Consider the following 14,680-nt stretch of genomic DNA (forward strand, 5'->3'; position numbering starts at 1 on the left):
GAAGAGACTTGAGGTAAAAAGATCAATTAGAAAGCCGGAGAGATGATAGTGACCTAAACTAGAGTGGTGACTAGGTAAAAGGAGAGAAGAGTATATATAAGAGATATTGTAAAAGTAGAGAGACTTGAAGGATGAAGGTGCCCTGGATTATGAGACCCTAACTCATGATAAATTGCTTGTATGGGATACACAAAAAAAACCCCATAATGGTGAAGCTTATTGATTCTAATTAATTAGTTCCTTCTTCACCTGACAGAGAAGCTTATTTGGATAATGAAATTAAAATAAAATGTCTCCTTGGACTCAGGAGGATGCTGTCTACCCAAATCAGAGAGATGCTTCTATTGGAGACTCCCTTTTCTTTACCTGGAGACACATTGCCCAGTTTCTGTCAAAGTTTATTCAGTCAAAAATCCATTTCAATTATGATCATTAATATAATGTTTATATCAGTAAGTCTGATTGATCAGAGGCCAGTTTCTTCCTTGTTATATACTCTTTGACATGTCATCTACTGTCACTCATTATTTTCACCTCAATTCCAGATCTCTTTCTAATGCAAAGGGTCTGGGCTAAGATAAGCATAGTTTTTCACTTAAGGATTGAAAAATGAAAAAATTTAAATTTAATATTAGTGAATAAGGAGCCAGGGGCTACTGGAAGTTCCTAGACCTTCAGCTAAAATATTTGTATTAGCTTGAGAAAATCACCCATTGAGGTAGAAAAGAGGTATAAGAGCAAAAGCAATCAACCTGGAGTCAAAATACTCCCAAAGTGCTTGATTGCCATTTATTAACAGTACAACCACAATGAAATCACTTAGCCTCTTGAGATCTCAAGTTTTCTTATCTGTAAAATGAGAGGATTGGAATAGATGACTTCTAAAATACATTTCTGATCTGACACTTTAGAACATTTTGAAAAAAATATAACGCAATCCAACTATAAAGTACAACTGTTGTTAGGCCTTGATCTTTACGGTACCACCAGATACTATTTATTTATAACTGCACACATATTCAAGATAGCTAGTTGGCTTATTTAGTAATCAAGTATTTGCATAATACTCTGAACTTGACTATTGTGGTTCTTTGTCCAAAGGAACTAAAAGAGTCAAATTGTTTATTACAAATTTACTAAGAAAAAAAATTGATACCTTGTTTATTTATCCCACAGCCATTTACAGATACCTTTTCCACCTCCACCCCCAATACCTTTAAGCCTTCTTTCTCACAAAGGAAAAGTTTGACAAAATGATTGAGTATGCAACATTTTGCATTCATAATCTGTTTCATGAGTGGGATAGCTGGGTGAAAGGGTATGAAAAATTTATGGCCAAGGTTTTTAACTGGGACTCCACAGATTTCTGGCGGTCCATTATCTCAGATGATTTTTTAAAAATTCATGTTTTATAACAGACTTCTCTACTAGCAGCAATGCAAGGATCCAGAGCAAGGCTGAGGGACTTATGAGAAAGAAAACTGGCCACATTCAGAGGAAGAACTGTGGGAGGAGAAACACAGAAGAAAAAACAACTGCTTGAACACATGGGCTGAAGACACTAAACGATAACTCTAGTCTAACTATCAATAATATAGAATTAGGTCTTGATCAATGATACATGTAAAACCCAGTGGAACTGTGTGTTGGCTAAGGGAGATTAGGGGGAGGTTGGGGGAAAGGGAAAGAACATGAAATATGTAACTATGGGAAAATTTCAAAATTAAAATAAAAAAAATTAAAAATTAAAAAAAATTGATGCTTTAATATAATTTGGTTTTCTTTGTAATCATATTTTATATCTTATTCAAAATAAATATTCTGAGGAAGGCTTAACCAAACTGCCAAGGGATTCATGAAATAAGAAAAAAATAAAAGATGAGGATGATGATGAGTAGAGTTGTTTGTGAAGTGTATGCTTTAACAAAAAGCATCTCTTTTTGTTATAGCAAAGAAGAAATACAAGATAGGGGATAGTTGAATAAATTATACACATACATACATAAACAAACATTATTTAAAATTATTATATCATAACGACAAAAGATACAATTTCTGAGAAATCTAGGAAGACCTTTATGAATTAATGTAGAGTGAAGTGTGTAGAACGAAAACAATTGGTACAATAACAACACTGCAAAGAAAAGTAGCTTTGAAAGACTTAAAAACTCTGATTGATGCAATGACCAACCATTAACTCAATAAGAATGATAATGAAGTATGTTACCTTTTTCTTACTAGACTGATAGATAAAAAATGCAGAGTAAGCTTTATACATTTTTGGATATGGCCAATGTGAGATTTTACTTTGCTTGACCATATGTTTCTTTAATAGATATATTCTGTTTTTATAATACATAGATTTCCTACTGTATGTTTCCCTCCTCCTCCCAGAAAGACTTTTTTAATAACAAAGAATTTTTTTAAAAGTGGGAAAAGAAAAAAATTCAAAAAAATGATCAATACAAAGAAAAATCTGGGATTATGTGCTATATGCCACCAATGGACTCCAACCTCTGCAAAGGAGTTTGGCTAGTTTTGTCTCACATCTTTTCTTTGGGGCCAAACTTATTCTTTATAATTTTGCAACACTCAATTTCCATTGCTTTGTGGTAAATGTTTTATTTACATTGCTGTTGTCATTTGTGTATAATTTTCCTGGCTCTGCTTATTTCACTAAATTATCAGTTAGGTTTCGTCTTTTCATGATTCTCTGAATTTATCATGCTCATTATTGTTTCTTACAGTGTAAGAACATTACATTTCATTCATGTACCAGATCATTTATCAAGTCCCACAATGGACAATTATATTATTTCACTTAGTCAAATATTTATTGATTGGTTGAAAGCCAGTTCTTTGCTACTATAAAAAGTATTGCTATAAATATTTTGGTATATATGGAGACCTTTCTATCAATAAAAGAGCGAAGAGTTTTTAGCTTTAATGGTTAAAAATTGTACTAAGACTTTTGGGGAACCTTGTATGTTTCAAAAGTTTTTAATTTTTTCCCCCAATGTGAGGAAGAGATGGGGCAGGAATAGGGTTGTCAAAAAAAATATAAGAGGGTTATTAAAACTTTTTAAAAAAATGAACAAAAGAGAAGAAAGGCTAAAATGAAAAAAGACAAGCACAGGAATGCAAGTAAAATGTTGAATTTATTATCTATATAAAAGGAAAAGCAAGCTGTACATAACATGCTTTTTCACATTCAATCCTCTTCTGTTCTACTTTGTATATGAAAATGCTCATTTTGTTTGTTTTTAAAGTTTGGAATAAAAAATATTAAATTAGAAAAAAACCAGAACCTTTTACAATCTAATGTCTTCATTATTCAACTGAAATTCTGATCACCAAATTTAAGGTCAATCCTCATTCTTCTGAGGCCTCCCTACAGCACTAAATGGAGTTGAAGGTATAAAGTGATAACGTTTGTACAACCCAGTGGAATTGCTTGTTGGCTCTGGGAGGGCAGAAGGGAGGGAAAGAAAATGAATCATGTGAACATGGAAAAATATTTAAAATTAAAAATAAATGGAGTTGATCATTCTTTCCTCCTGGATAGTCTCTTTTCTCTGAGTATTCATGACAGTGGTCTAGGTTGGTCCTTCTTCTACCTGTCTTGATTACTCCTTTTCAATTTCCTTTACTGGCTTATTATACATCTCATACCCCCTACAGATAGATGCCAAGGTTCTGTCTTGGGTTATCTTCTCTTTTCTCTATATACTAGGTCAGCTTGTGACTTCATTAGCCCCCAAGAATTTTAATTTTCATTTCTACTTGGAGGATTCTCAAATCAAGCTGAAGTCCTACATCATGTACAAACCATCAGATATTTTAAATAGGATGTCTCATAATGAGCAACTGGAGCTGAACATGGTCAAAAGTTACTTCTCTTCCAAATTGCACTACAAATAAGATACCATTTCATTTATTAAATATTAAATAATTATAATTATTAAATATTAAATAAAATACTCACATGAAGACCATAGTGTTACCCTCAATCTAATTTTTTTTTTTAAAGATTTTTCTTTATTTTAAACCCTTAACTTCTGTGTATTGACTTATAGGTGGAAGAGTGGTAAGGGTAGGCATTGGGGGTCAAGTGACTTGCCCAGGGTCACACAGCTGGGAAGTGTCTGAGGCCGGATTTGAACCTAGGACCTCCCGTCTCTAGGCATGGCTCTCAATCCACTGAGCTACCCAGCTGCCCCCCCTCAATCTAATTTTAACTTATCTTACAAATCAACTCAGTTGCCATGTATTATTAGTTGAATTTCTACATTTCTCCCATCTGTCCCCTTCTTTTCACTCACAAGGGCACCATGTTAGTTTAGGTCTTCAATGATCTCCTATTGGTCTCCCTACTTCAAGTCTTTCCATACAACAATTCATCCTCCACACAGATACTAAAGTGCTTTCCTTAAAGCCCATTATCTGATCATGTCACCCTGCCCCATAAACTCAGGTGACTTCCTATTACTTTGGGATCAGCTAGAAACCCCATTTGGCATTTGAAGTTCTTCATAATTTGGCTCTCCTATTCCAGGTTTATTAACTATTATTCCCCTACTTGCACTCTAAAGTTGAACCAAACTGGCCTTTCTTGCTGTTCCTTATATATGCCACACATTTCCCATCTCTGTTGTCTTTCTCCCACCTCATGGATTCTTTGGTTTGCTTTGAGGATTAGTTCCAGCTCTATCTTCTGTATGTGGATTTTCCTGTTTCTTCCTATAGTTATTCATCTCTCTAAGCATGTTTTATATTTCTTTCTTTCCTTCCTGATATTTTCCCCTTATAAAATGTAAGCTTCTTGATGATAGAAAGGGTCAGTTTTGTTGCCATGTTTCTAATGACTAGCATAATGCCTAGAAGACAGCATTAATAAACATTTGTTGCTCAACTATTTACTGATTTCTATAGATAAGTTCTAATTCAAAATTATCACACTTAAAACAATGGCTTTTATAATGATCTGGTCCAACTACTCTGGAGAATGGGACAGTCATTCAGTGGTGACCACAAGACTGCAGTTTAATATTAGACAACTTTTTGAAGTCATGTCACATTTCTGACACAATCTCTGAGTTGAAAGGAGTTTTGGTTAACATAAAAAACCCAATAACTCTCACAAGTATTCATTTAAGCCTCTAAATCAGTGATTCCCAAAGTGGGTACCACCACCCCCTGGTGGGTGCTGCAGCAATCTGGGGAGGCGGTGATGGCCACCGGTGCATTTGGGGGTGGTGATTAACTGTAAGGGGATGGTGATAGTATGTGACAGAGGGCGCTAAGTAATATTTTTTCTGGAAAAGGGGCGGTAGGCCAAAAAAGTTTGGGAACCACTGCTCCAAATTAACAGTTTTGGGGCTGGGCTTACTCTCCAGATACAGTCTATTATTCTTTGAGTCAACTTGAAGAATCTAAGAGATGGTGACTTGAAGGGCCTTGGCCTTCTCAGACTAATCAGGCTATAATCTTCCTCCTACTCCTCCAATTTTTCTTTGCTTCCTCACTGAAATTCATGCAACATTGGCTCCTCAAAGCAAGACAGCTTTTGTGAAAACCAGTCATTCTGGTCACAACGATTAGGGAAGATTGCCCCAATATGAAAGTCGAAGTGGTAAAATCCTAACTCTTTGCCTAGATCAGTGATGGGCATACTTTTTAAAGAGGGGGCCAAAGGAAAGGAAATGTTCATCTGTCAGTCTGTTTCTAAGGCAACTCTTTTGAAGTTTCATTGTATCCTACTCATTGTATTCATCAGATTAGGAATACTGTGAGGCTGGATAGAACATTTCAGGGGGCCCGCAACTGGCCCTTGAAACTGGCCCTCGAGTTTGCCCATCACTGGCCTAGACTAATAATTCTACTTATGTATTTGGAGTATATTCTATCCAGTCCTTAAACCACGACCTCACCCAGAAATCATTCTCTTCCTTCCAACTGTTCCCTTTTACTGACTCCTAAAATAGCTCACTTTCTCATCTCAGAATTTTAGGGAAAATGAGAAAGAATGATGTATGTGTAAAATAAGCCTGGAAGGGATTTATATTGAAATTATCTTTTTAATAAACTATTATTATTTTTACTTTATTCTTTAGCTCGAGTATTATTCAACAAATTATTTTTTTGTTCCCTAGACTTGTTTTTTTTGTTACTTAAAAACTGGACGCAAGGTGTCAAAATGGATTGAACAATTGGTCCGGGGTCAGAAAATCCTGATTTCCTTACTTCCTTAGCTGGGTGACTCTGAATGTAACGGAAAAAAATAAAAAAAATTAAAACAAAAAATTAATGTTTCTTTTAATCCTTTAATTCTATTCTCATTCTCTCTTTCTGTCTCTTTCTGGTTCCCATTTTCATTACATTAGGATCTGTAGACTCATGTTGAGTTCATTAAAATACCTAGGGTAACTCTTACTTAGTCATATTTTCTCTATCTTGAACTTACAAACAAGTAATTTTTTGAATCAAATACAGAATTTTACATTTATCCCTATCTATCTTCATTTTCTCCTACTCCTTCACTATTACCTTGATTCTTCATTATGACATTGCAATGATTCTGGGCTCTTCAAGGATATGCCAATAGAGAGTAAGTTCTGGTAAATCCTACCTGTAGGAGCTATATAGTTATAGGGACTTCACATATAGGAATTAGCTCTATGTTTTTTATCTAATGATCAGCCTAGTTAACTTTAGGGAGAGAATCATCACTAAATAATTCTTCATTATATGATGACTTTTTCCAGCAACTCATGAAAACTCTCTATTCAAAATGTAAGAAAAGCAGGGCCTAGACCTGTAATTTCATCTGTATAGGGAACTCCTACCAATGTAGGCTGGCCCTTTACCTGCAATTTACAGATAACTATTTACAGAAGACCTGAACCCAGGTCTTCCTATTTTTTGAGGCCAAGGGCCAAATAAAATAAAAGTTTATTTAAAAATGTAAAAGCAAACATTTTTAGTGCAAAGGCTGTACAAAAATAGGCATTTGGTTTTAGTTTACTGACTCCTGGCACACTAAATGGAGTTGCTAAGTCCTAGGGTCAAATACAAAAAAGCAAAATACAAAGGCACATTCTACCTTGAAGGAACTTACATATTAAAGACCACAAACTGATAATGGAAAAGGGGATGGCATTTGGGGATCACTCTAGAATTATGCCCAAAGAATTCTAAAACTGTATATTCCCTCTGACCCAGTAATAACACTATTTAGTCTGTTTCCCAAGGTGATCGGGGGAAAAGGAAAAGAACCTATATGTTCCAAAATATTTATAGCTGCTCTAGTGCCATATGATTGTGATGGACTAGTTCTGTGCTACAAGAAATGGCAAGCAGGTTGATTTTAGAATAACACAGAAAGACTTGTATGAAAGGGACCTTTCATAAATCATCATAAAATAAGGCAATTGTTTCACTGTTTTAGCAGAACCAAGAGAATATTGTATACACTAACAGCAATATTATTAGAAGATTTAACTGTGAATGACTGAGCTATTGAGTAGTATAAACTTTCAAATCAACTAATAAGGGTTTATTAAGGAAAATGCTATCTACCTCTAGAGGAAGAATTGTTATGTAGAAGTATTATTATATAGTTCTTGTGTTTCTCTCTCTCTCTCTCTCTCCTCTCTCTAATGTAGGGTTAAGAGGGAGGGAAGGTGGCAAGTTGGAACTCAAAATGTAACCAAACAATAAATAAAATATTAAACAAAAGAAAATGGGACAGTGTAAATTGGATAATACTGTATAGTAATGGCTAGGGTGGGAAACCACTGGGAAGTGAGGCTAGTCAGTGAGATAGAAGCCTGATTTCAGGCAATATAAGGTTAAAGTTCACCTCAGCTGGGAAACCTGGGGTGGAGTCAAAGTTGCTCTTGGGCAATGATGGTGAACCTTTTGCAGACCTTGAGTGCTGGGCCCCATCCCCAACTGCCAACCTATATTGAGTGCGGGGTGCACCCAGTCCCTCACCTTCCACAGGGGAGAGAGAAAGCACTCCCACTGGGCTGCTGAGCAGAGGGGCTGGGGAATGTGAAAAATTATGTCATTAGATACAGTGGAGAGGGGGAGGGGAGCAGCTCTGCCAGAGTCCTGCTTTTCTAGTAATGAACTCTGGGGGAGGTAGGGAGGAGGGTGGCTGCGTGCCCACATTGAGGGATCTGCAAGCCATCTTTGACACACGTGCCATAGGTTTGCCATCACTGGTCTAAGGTGTGTGAGAGAGGGAAATGGGGATGATGGCTAGAGTATAGGAGGCATAATGAGGACTGTAAAAGTCTGGACTATTAAAGTAATCAATTAAAAAACCTCAAGGACCTACAAATAAGTTTCACCTTTTAACATTTGGACCATTATTAAAGCTGGTTGACATTTTTGTAGCCTGATTCTGTCATCCAAAATATTCACTATTTGTTTTCACTTTTTATCAACTCCAAATTTAATAAATAAGCATGGATGGGCATAAAGAAAACATATTTCCAATATTACCCAGGTTCTGTAACATACTTCAGGAATTCTTTTAAATTTATACTAGACCTCATCTAAGTTAGTTAGGCAGTTGCTTCCTTTCAGGAAGAAGTTGGTCATGAACTTGGGTCTTAATTCTTCCAACATAATTTTAAGTATAACTTAACATATTAAATTATTTTTTAAAAGACAATAAAAAATTATTTTTTAAAAGAAAATAAAGATACTTATATTGGAAGGAAAAAAAACCTCCACTTCATCTCATGATATCCATAATGAAAAGTACTAAAATAGGCTGAGGACAGAATCCTGAAAACATTATTGAAGGTCTCCTCTTGATTACTATCGACATTAATCAATGTTTTCCAGGTTATCATTGAACCAAATGTGAGCCTTCCTAACCATATGATTACCAGCTTTTATCTTTCTCTTATCCTTAAGAATTATAAGAAAGCCTCTGATGGGCATCTTTGAGCTCTATCATATTTACACCCTGAAGAGAGGAAATGGTTTTTATCAGATATACTGGTCCAAAGACACCCAGAAAAGTCATGGAGTTATTGACTTGTAACATGCTAGGACAGTCAAGCAACTGGTTAACAAGAAAACAGACACAGTATGTACAAAAAAATATTAGGAGGTGGCACGGATACATACTCTATTTGAGCATCAGGAAGACTTGAGGAAGCTTTAACTCAAACACTTACCATATGTGTGACCATAGATAAATCAATTGCCTTCAGCCTCAGTTTCCTCCTTTGTAAAATGGAGCTACTATTGTATCTACCTCACAGGATTGTTATTTGGAACAAATGAGATAATACCTGGAAAATACTTTGTGAACCTCAAAGAGCTAGATAAGTGTTATTATTATTATTAACATTAAAAAGGCATTCTCCTGGATGCCATCCTAAATGATAGCTTCAGGTGCAGCACACAATCATAAAGACAGGCACTTGCAAGAACACCAGGGATGAACAGAGAAAGATCCTCTTGCTCTTCTTTTTTCTTTTTTGTTTACCTAATTTGTGAAGGAAGAATTATATGCCTGGTTTGAGGAAAAACTTAATAATACTTTAATGTTCCTTTACTCTTATTTGCCTTAAGTACACTGATTAAATGTGGCCTGATTGTTTTTGAAACTCTGGCAACCCCTGCAGGGCTGACTAAACTGCTTGACATGCTGTTCAAATTTTGTCGAATACCTTATGCAGTCTAGACATAATGTACCAATATCTTTCTGTTCTACCAGTCTTATAATTGTATTTAAAAAAGGATCTGGATTCATAGAAGTGAAGCTGAAAGAGACCTCAGAGGCCATCTAAATAAATTCTTTCACTTGATAAAGAAACTGAGGCTCAGGAGGTTAAAAGACTTGCCCACGATTACAAAGGAAATATCAGGGATGATATTTGAATCTAGGTCTGTTGATTCCAGAGTCAGTTCCCTTTCTATGGTATCACAGTGCTATAATGATTTTCTGGATACTCTTTTGTGAACTTCTAGGGAATCACATGTTTTATGAATGATCCATTCACTAACTGATTTAGAACTTGATGAAATTTGCTTCTTCCAACTTAATGTAGGTTAAAAAACCAAGGTTGTTAAAACTATCTAAATTAGGAGTAAACAGACTATAAGTAAGTAAAATGCATAAACAATGATGTGTAACTTTTTGTGAAATCTGTTTTAGATACTTAAAGCTTTGTTTTCTTTCTGATTCTCAGCTGAGTTCTATTCTCTAGAAGTTGCTGAATAAATGGAGTTTACAGTACTGGGTATTTGAATCTCTGATAGCTTCTCTTAACTTTTTTTTTTTTGGTTAAAAAACAACCACATCCCCACCTCTTATAGTACTGTTCTTCCTCAATCTCCTGATTCATTTTAGTGACCTTCACAGAGCAGACAGGATAGTTGTTTCAGCCTGTGATCTCATTCTTTACAGGCTCTTGTAAACAAAGGAATCAGTACTTATAATTCAGGATCTGCACGCCACCCCCATACCATGGTATTAAGCCAACAATGTAATAAGTTTTGAGAATCTAGTCTGCTTGAGGGGCCACACACACAAGCCTTACATTCCATAATTATTTGCAGTTTAAAAGACAAACCAAAACTTTTTCAAGTCCTTACTCTTAATATTCAACTATATGCATAAATAAACTTGCCGATTTATATAATGTGTACTAATGCTTTGCTTTATGGGTATATCTGACAAATATGTGATTCAAATAGGTTTTTTGATGACAAATGATAAAAAATTCTAAAATAAGATGCTCACTCTTAAATAAGGAAATAAAAGTACTGGACCAAGGTACTGTAATCATGTATTAATCACCTCCTGTAGCAGCAGATCCAAATAGCCAGCTGGGCAAAAAAGGCAAGAACTTCTAAATTACACAACTACAAAATCCACATAATGATTATCATCTATAAAGTGCCTCAAAATTCTATACTGCATAGACTTACAGCATCTTGTGTAACATTTGTTTTCCTAAACAAAGCAGATAACTTTTCACCTGGTGTGACAGTAAGATCACAGAGTAAAAGTTCCCCCAAGTTATTCTAATGGCAGAACACTACTATGAATATTTCCAGAGAAATACGGATACAAAGGAAATATGCTATATAATTAAAAAAAAATATTCTGCCCCTACCTTAACTGGTTTTATGTATGCAAGCATTACACAAATAATTGAACTTCTGTAAAGTATCTGAAAACAATGAAGATGCTAATTTAATAATCTGCAATCTGCACTGAGATGGTACATTACATTCCGATCTGAAGCTCTACCACTGTTATATCATTTAAATAAAATTTTCAGGGGGCAGCTGGGTAGCTCAGTGGATTGAGAGTCAGGCCTAGAGACAGGAGGTCCTAGGTTCAAATACGGCCTCAGACACTTCCCAGCTGTGTGACCCTTGGCAAGTCACTTGACCCCCATTGCCTAGCCCTTACCACTCTTCCACCTAGGGGCCAATGCACAGAAGTTAAGCGTTTTAAAAAAATAAATAAAATAAAATTTTCAAAACTATGTAAAATAAAATGACCTTCATAAAAAATGGATATGAAGCAGTTCTACAGTTGTCTCGAGTTAGTTTTGTTTCCAGAATAAGAATATAAAGAACCCAGGCAGCAAGAACCAGTTTGTATGTTTCACAGTGTCTAGCACAATGCTGGGCCCAGGGTAGGCATTCAATAAAAACTAATTGCTACTAGTAACTAGCCATGACTGTGAGTAAGGCACTTCACCTTTGTGGACCTTTTTTCCTTATCTGAAGAAATAAGGATGCTGAAAAAACCCATTTCTAAGGTACTGCCCAGTCCTAACATTCTATGTTTCTATCATCTCTCTTTAGCAGAGTGTTTATCACCATGCCTCTTCTAGGAAAGTGGGAAGGAAAATACAGGAACAATAAGTGGAGAAATGAGGAAATAATTTTGTCCTTGGCTAATCCACCCACACTTTAAGATTTGGAAGATATTTTATATACATTTTCTTTTCTTTGAAAGACAAACTTTATTAAGTTAGCACCACTGAATGCAAGTTATAAGTCAGAGAAGGTTCCATCCAAACATAAAGGCCAGTGCCAAGAGAAAAAAAGCAAAAACAAAAGGATGCCAAACCAGACAACATCTAAGAAGCTTATTTAGATCTACTCAAGAATGACTTTTCCTGGGGGGTGTGTGAGTGGGAAGACTGGGGTTGGACTCAAGAGAAATATCTTCAGAAACTGGTTTAGAATGTTTTTAGTGATTTGCCCATGGGCAGACAATAAGTGTTGGGGGTCCTTCCAAGGCTCCAAGTTAATCTTTTAAATTGTCTTTTTATTCTTTTGCTTCAGAAGATAGAAAACTTTATCACTGAATATGCCCTAAACTGATTCATTTACAAAATCTTAATTTATCACAGTGGATATGGTCAATCATACTCAGTCTTTTAAATTTAGATATCAAGTATGTTAGTTCAAATGGGTTCGCATTCTACATCGAATATTATAGAAGCAAAACTACAAATGTCTCCCTGGAAAACTATTTCATGCCTCATTCTTTTGGGTGGGAAAACTGCTGTAAAATTGTCTTCAAAAAAGTTAATAAAGAGGATCAATGCAAATGATCCTTCAAGCACTTACAGCATCAAATTGTGATTTCGGCCTGATTTTTTTTTCCTTCAAAAAATAGAAAAGGTTAAAATAAACATTTTTACCAAGAGATTGAAGTTTTTATTGGTGAGGCGGGGCGACTTCTCTGGATTCCAAACAACTAGAACTCAACACCAAAACCTTGTGATTACAGCTCTGAGGAAATCCTGGATCTAGGGCAGGAAAGAACTTCAGAGATCAGGGTAAATTCTTAAATGGGGTGGGGGAAGGGTGAGGAAGTCTGTGAACATTATATATATGCTATACTTTAATAAGTGTATTTCAAGAATTCTATGTTTTTTATGTACTAGAAAATTATTCTGAGAAAAGGTCCACAGGTTTTGCCACAATGCCAAAAGGGATCCAGGGTAGAAATTAGTTTAAGAACCCCTGACCTATTACAAGGCCCTAATCTTAAAAGGTGAAATTAAGGGTGCAAAGAGGAGGGCCACACTTGTACTAAATAGCAGAATTTCTGAATTCAAACCTGAATCCTCTGGCTGTAAATCCAGCTCTTTAAAAAACAAAACAAAACACCAGGATGTCTCTTAAGAAATTGACAGAAGCCCAACGCAGTCACTCCAAACCCGGCTGAACCGATTTTTTTTAGCCAAAACTGAAGGACTATTATTTCAAAAGTCAGTCCCTCCGATCGCGGAAATCACCAGGTTAGGCTCCCTCTTCATACGGGGCTCTCACTCTGGCCTCCATCCCTTCCTCCCTCCATTTCCCCCTGCCCTCAAAGAGGAGAGGAAAAAAAAAAACCAAAAAAAAAAAACCAAAAACACATCAACCCGCTTCAGCATCCGGGTCCTAGTCCTTCTTTCTTTCCTCTCCCCGCCCCCTCTACTCTCTCACCATTCGGGTTCCCCCGCTGCCTCCACCACTGCTCCCGGTAGAAGGGCGAAGGTAAGACTTCACAACACGGGTCCCGAAGCTGCACTACAGTGCCTCAACTTCCTCCTTTATAGTTCACTTTGAGGCTCCTCCCGCTGCCAACACGAATCCCTCCCACTGCTTCACCTCGGCACTCTCCGCCCTTTTCAGCCGCCAGCGACGCCGCATTACTCGATGCGAGAAAATGCGCCATCCCCGTCGCACTGCGCAGGCGTCGCTGCCTCCTCCCTAGCGATAACTAGCTCTGGGCCTCCTCCGCCCTTCTCTCCACTCCTATTCCCCGCACGCCGATGCGGAGCATTAAGGGATTTGCAGTCTTTATGGGTAAGAGACTGGGGCCTTGGCCTCGATAAATGGACTACAACGCCCAGAAAGCTTTGCGGCGTAACTTTCTGTTTCCATAGAACTGAGGGAAAATGGCGTCGGTGTTTGTATCCCGAGGACCAATAACGAAGGGGTGGGGGCGGGTTCTAAAGATCACTAGCCAATCCTAGGACTCCTAACAGGTAGTCTAAGGAAGGAGGGTAGATAGGGGCGGGAGGGAGAACGAGGGGAGGGAACAAGGGGAGGGAAAGGGGGATCGGGGGAGGGAGGGGGAGTGATGTTTGCCCGTCAGTCGAGTCCGGAGTGAGCAGCTCAGACACCGGATCGGAGTGAGACCCTAAGCTGCTACCGCCGTCACGGCCACTGTCTGGACCAGTGCCTGGAAGGAGCCGCAGAGGGTCCATCTCAGCCTTTCTCTGGAGGGGGGCCCGATCTGGGGCCCGGACCCAGAGTCCGGGAGAGATTTTTCTTCGTTCTTTGCTCCCTCCCCCCCAGCGAGGGAGCCAGAGCGGCCGCCAAACAAAGGTACCAGCCGCCGCCGCGGGAGGAGGAGGAGGAGCCGCGGCCGCCGCCGGACCCGTGGCCTCCCCTTCCCCCATCTCGCCCCCCAGGCCAGCTTCAGGTCGCCGGCTTCGGGGTGGAGCAGGGGAAGGGGGCTCGGGACGTGACGGGCTTCATCCTCAGCACCCAGCCAGGTAGGGGCATTTTCCTGGCGGGGGAATGCGGCGGCCAGTGGGGACACGGTTCCGGGGCGGTCGTGTGTCCCCGTATTCCCCCCCCCCCCGCCTTCCCTCCCCGGCCCGGAGTAGAGTGATCGCCACCCCCG

The 14,680-nt window shown here is 38.0% G+C and overlaps 2 protein-coding genes across 6 annotated transcripts in view; one reads left to right on the forward strand and one right to left on the reverse strand.

Moving 5' to 3' along the window:
- The window catches only part of GGPS1 (geranylgeranyl diphosphate synthase 1), a 35,235-nt gene extending 21,563 nt beyond the window's left edge, over positions 1-13,672 (reverse strand). Inside the window, exon 1 of the mRNA XM_044671625.1 lies at positions 13,492-13,672. The gene's annotated coding sequence lies outside the window, so the exon portion shown is untranslated. The remainder of the gene's footprint in view (positions 1-13,491) is intronic.
- A 794-nt stretch (positions 13,673-14,466) lies between these two features.
- ARID4B (AT-rich interaction domain 4B) overlaps positions 14,467-14,680 on the forward strand; it is a 212,676-nt gene continuing 212,462 nt past the window's right edge. For all 5 annotated transcript variants that reach the window (XM_044671621.1, XM_044671619.1, XM_044671624.1 and 2 more), the window contains exon 1: positions 14,467-14,549. The gene's annotated coding sequence lies outside the window, so the exon portion shown is untranslated. The remainder of the gene's footprint in view (positions 14,550-14,680) is intronic.

The sequence above is a fragment of the Gracilinanus agilis genome, chromosome 4 (genome assembly GCF_016433145.1).
Source record: "Gracilinanus agilis isolate LMUSP501 chromosome 4, AgileGrace, whole genome shotgun sequence".
Classification (NCBI taxonomy): domain Eukaryota; kingdom Metazoa; phylum Chordata; class Mammalia; order Didelphimorphia; family Didelphidae; genus Gracilinanus; species Gracilinanus agilis.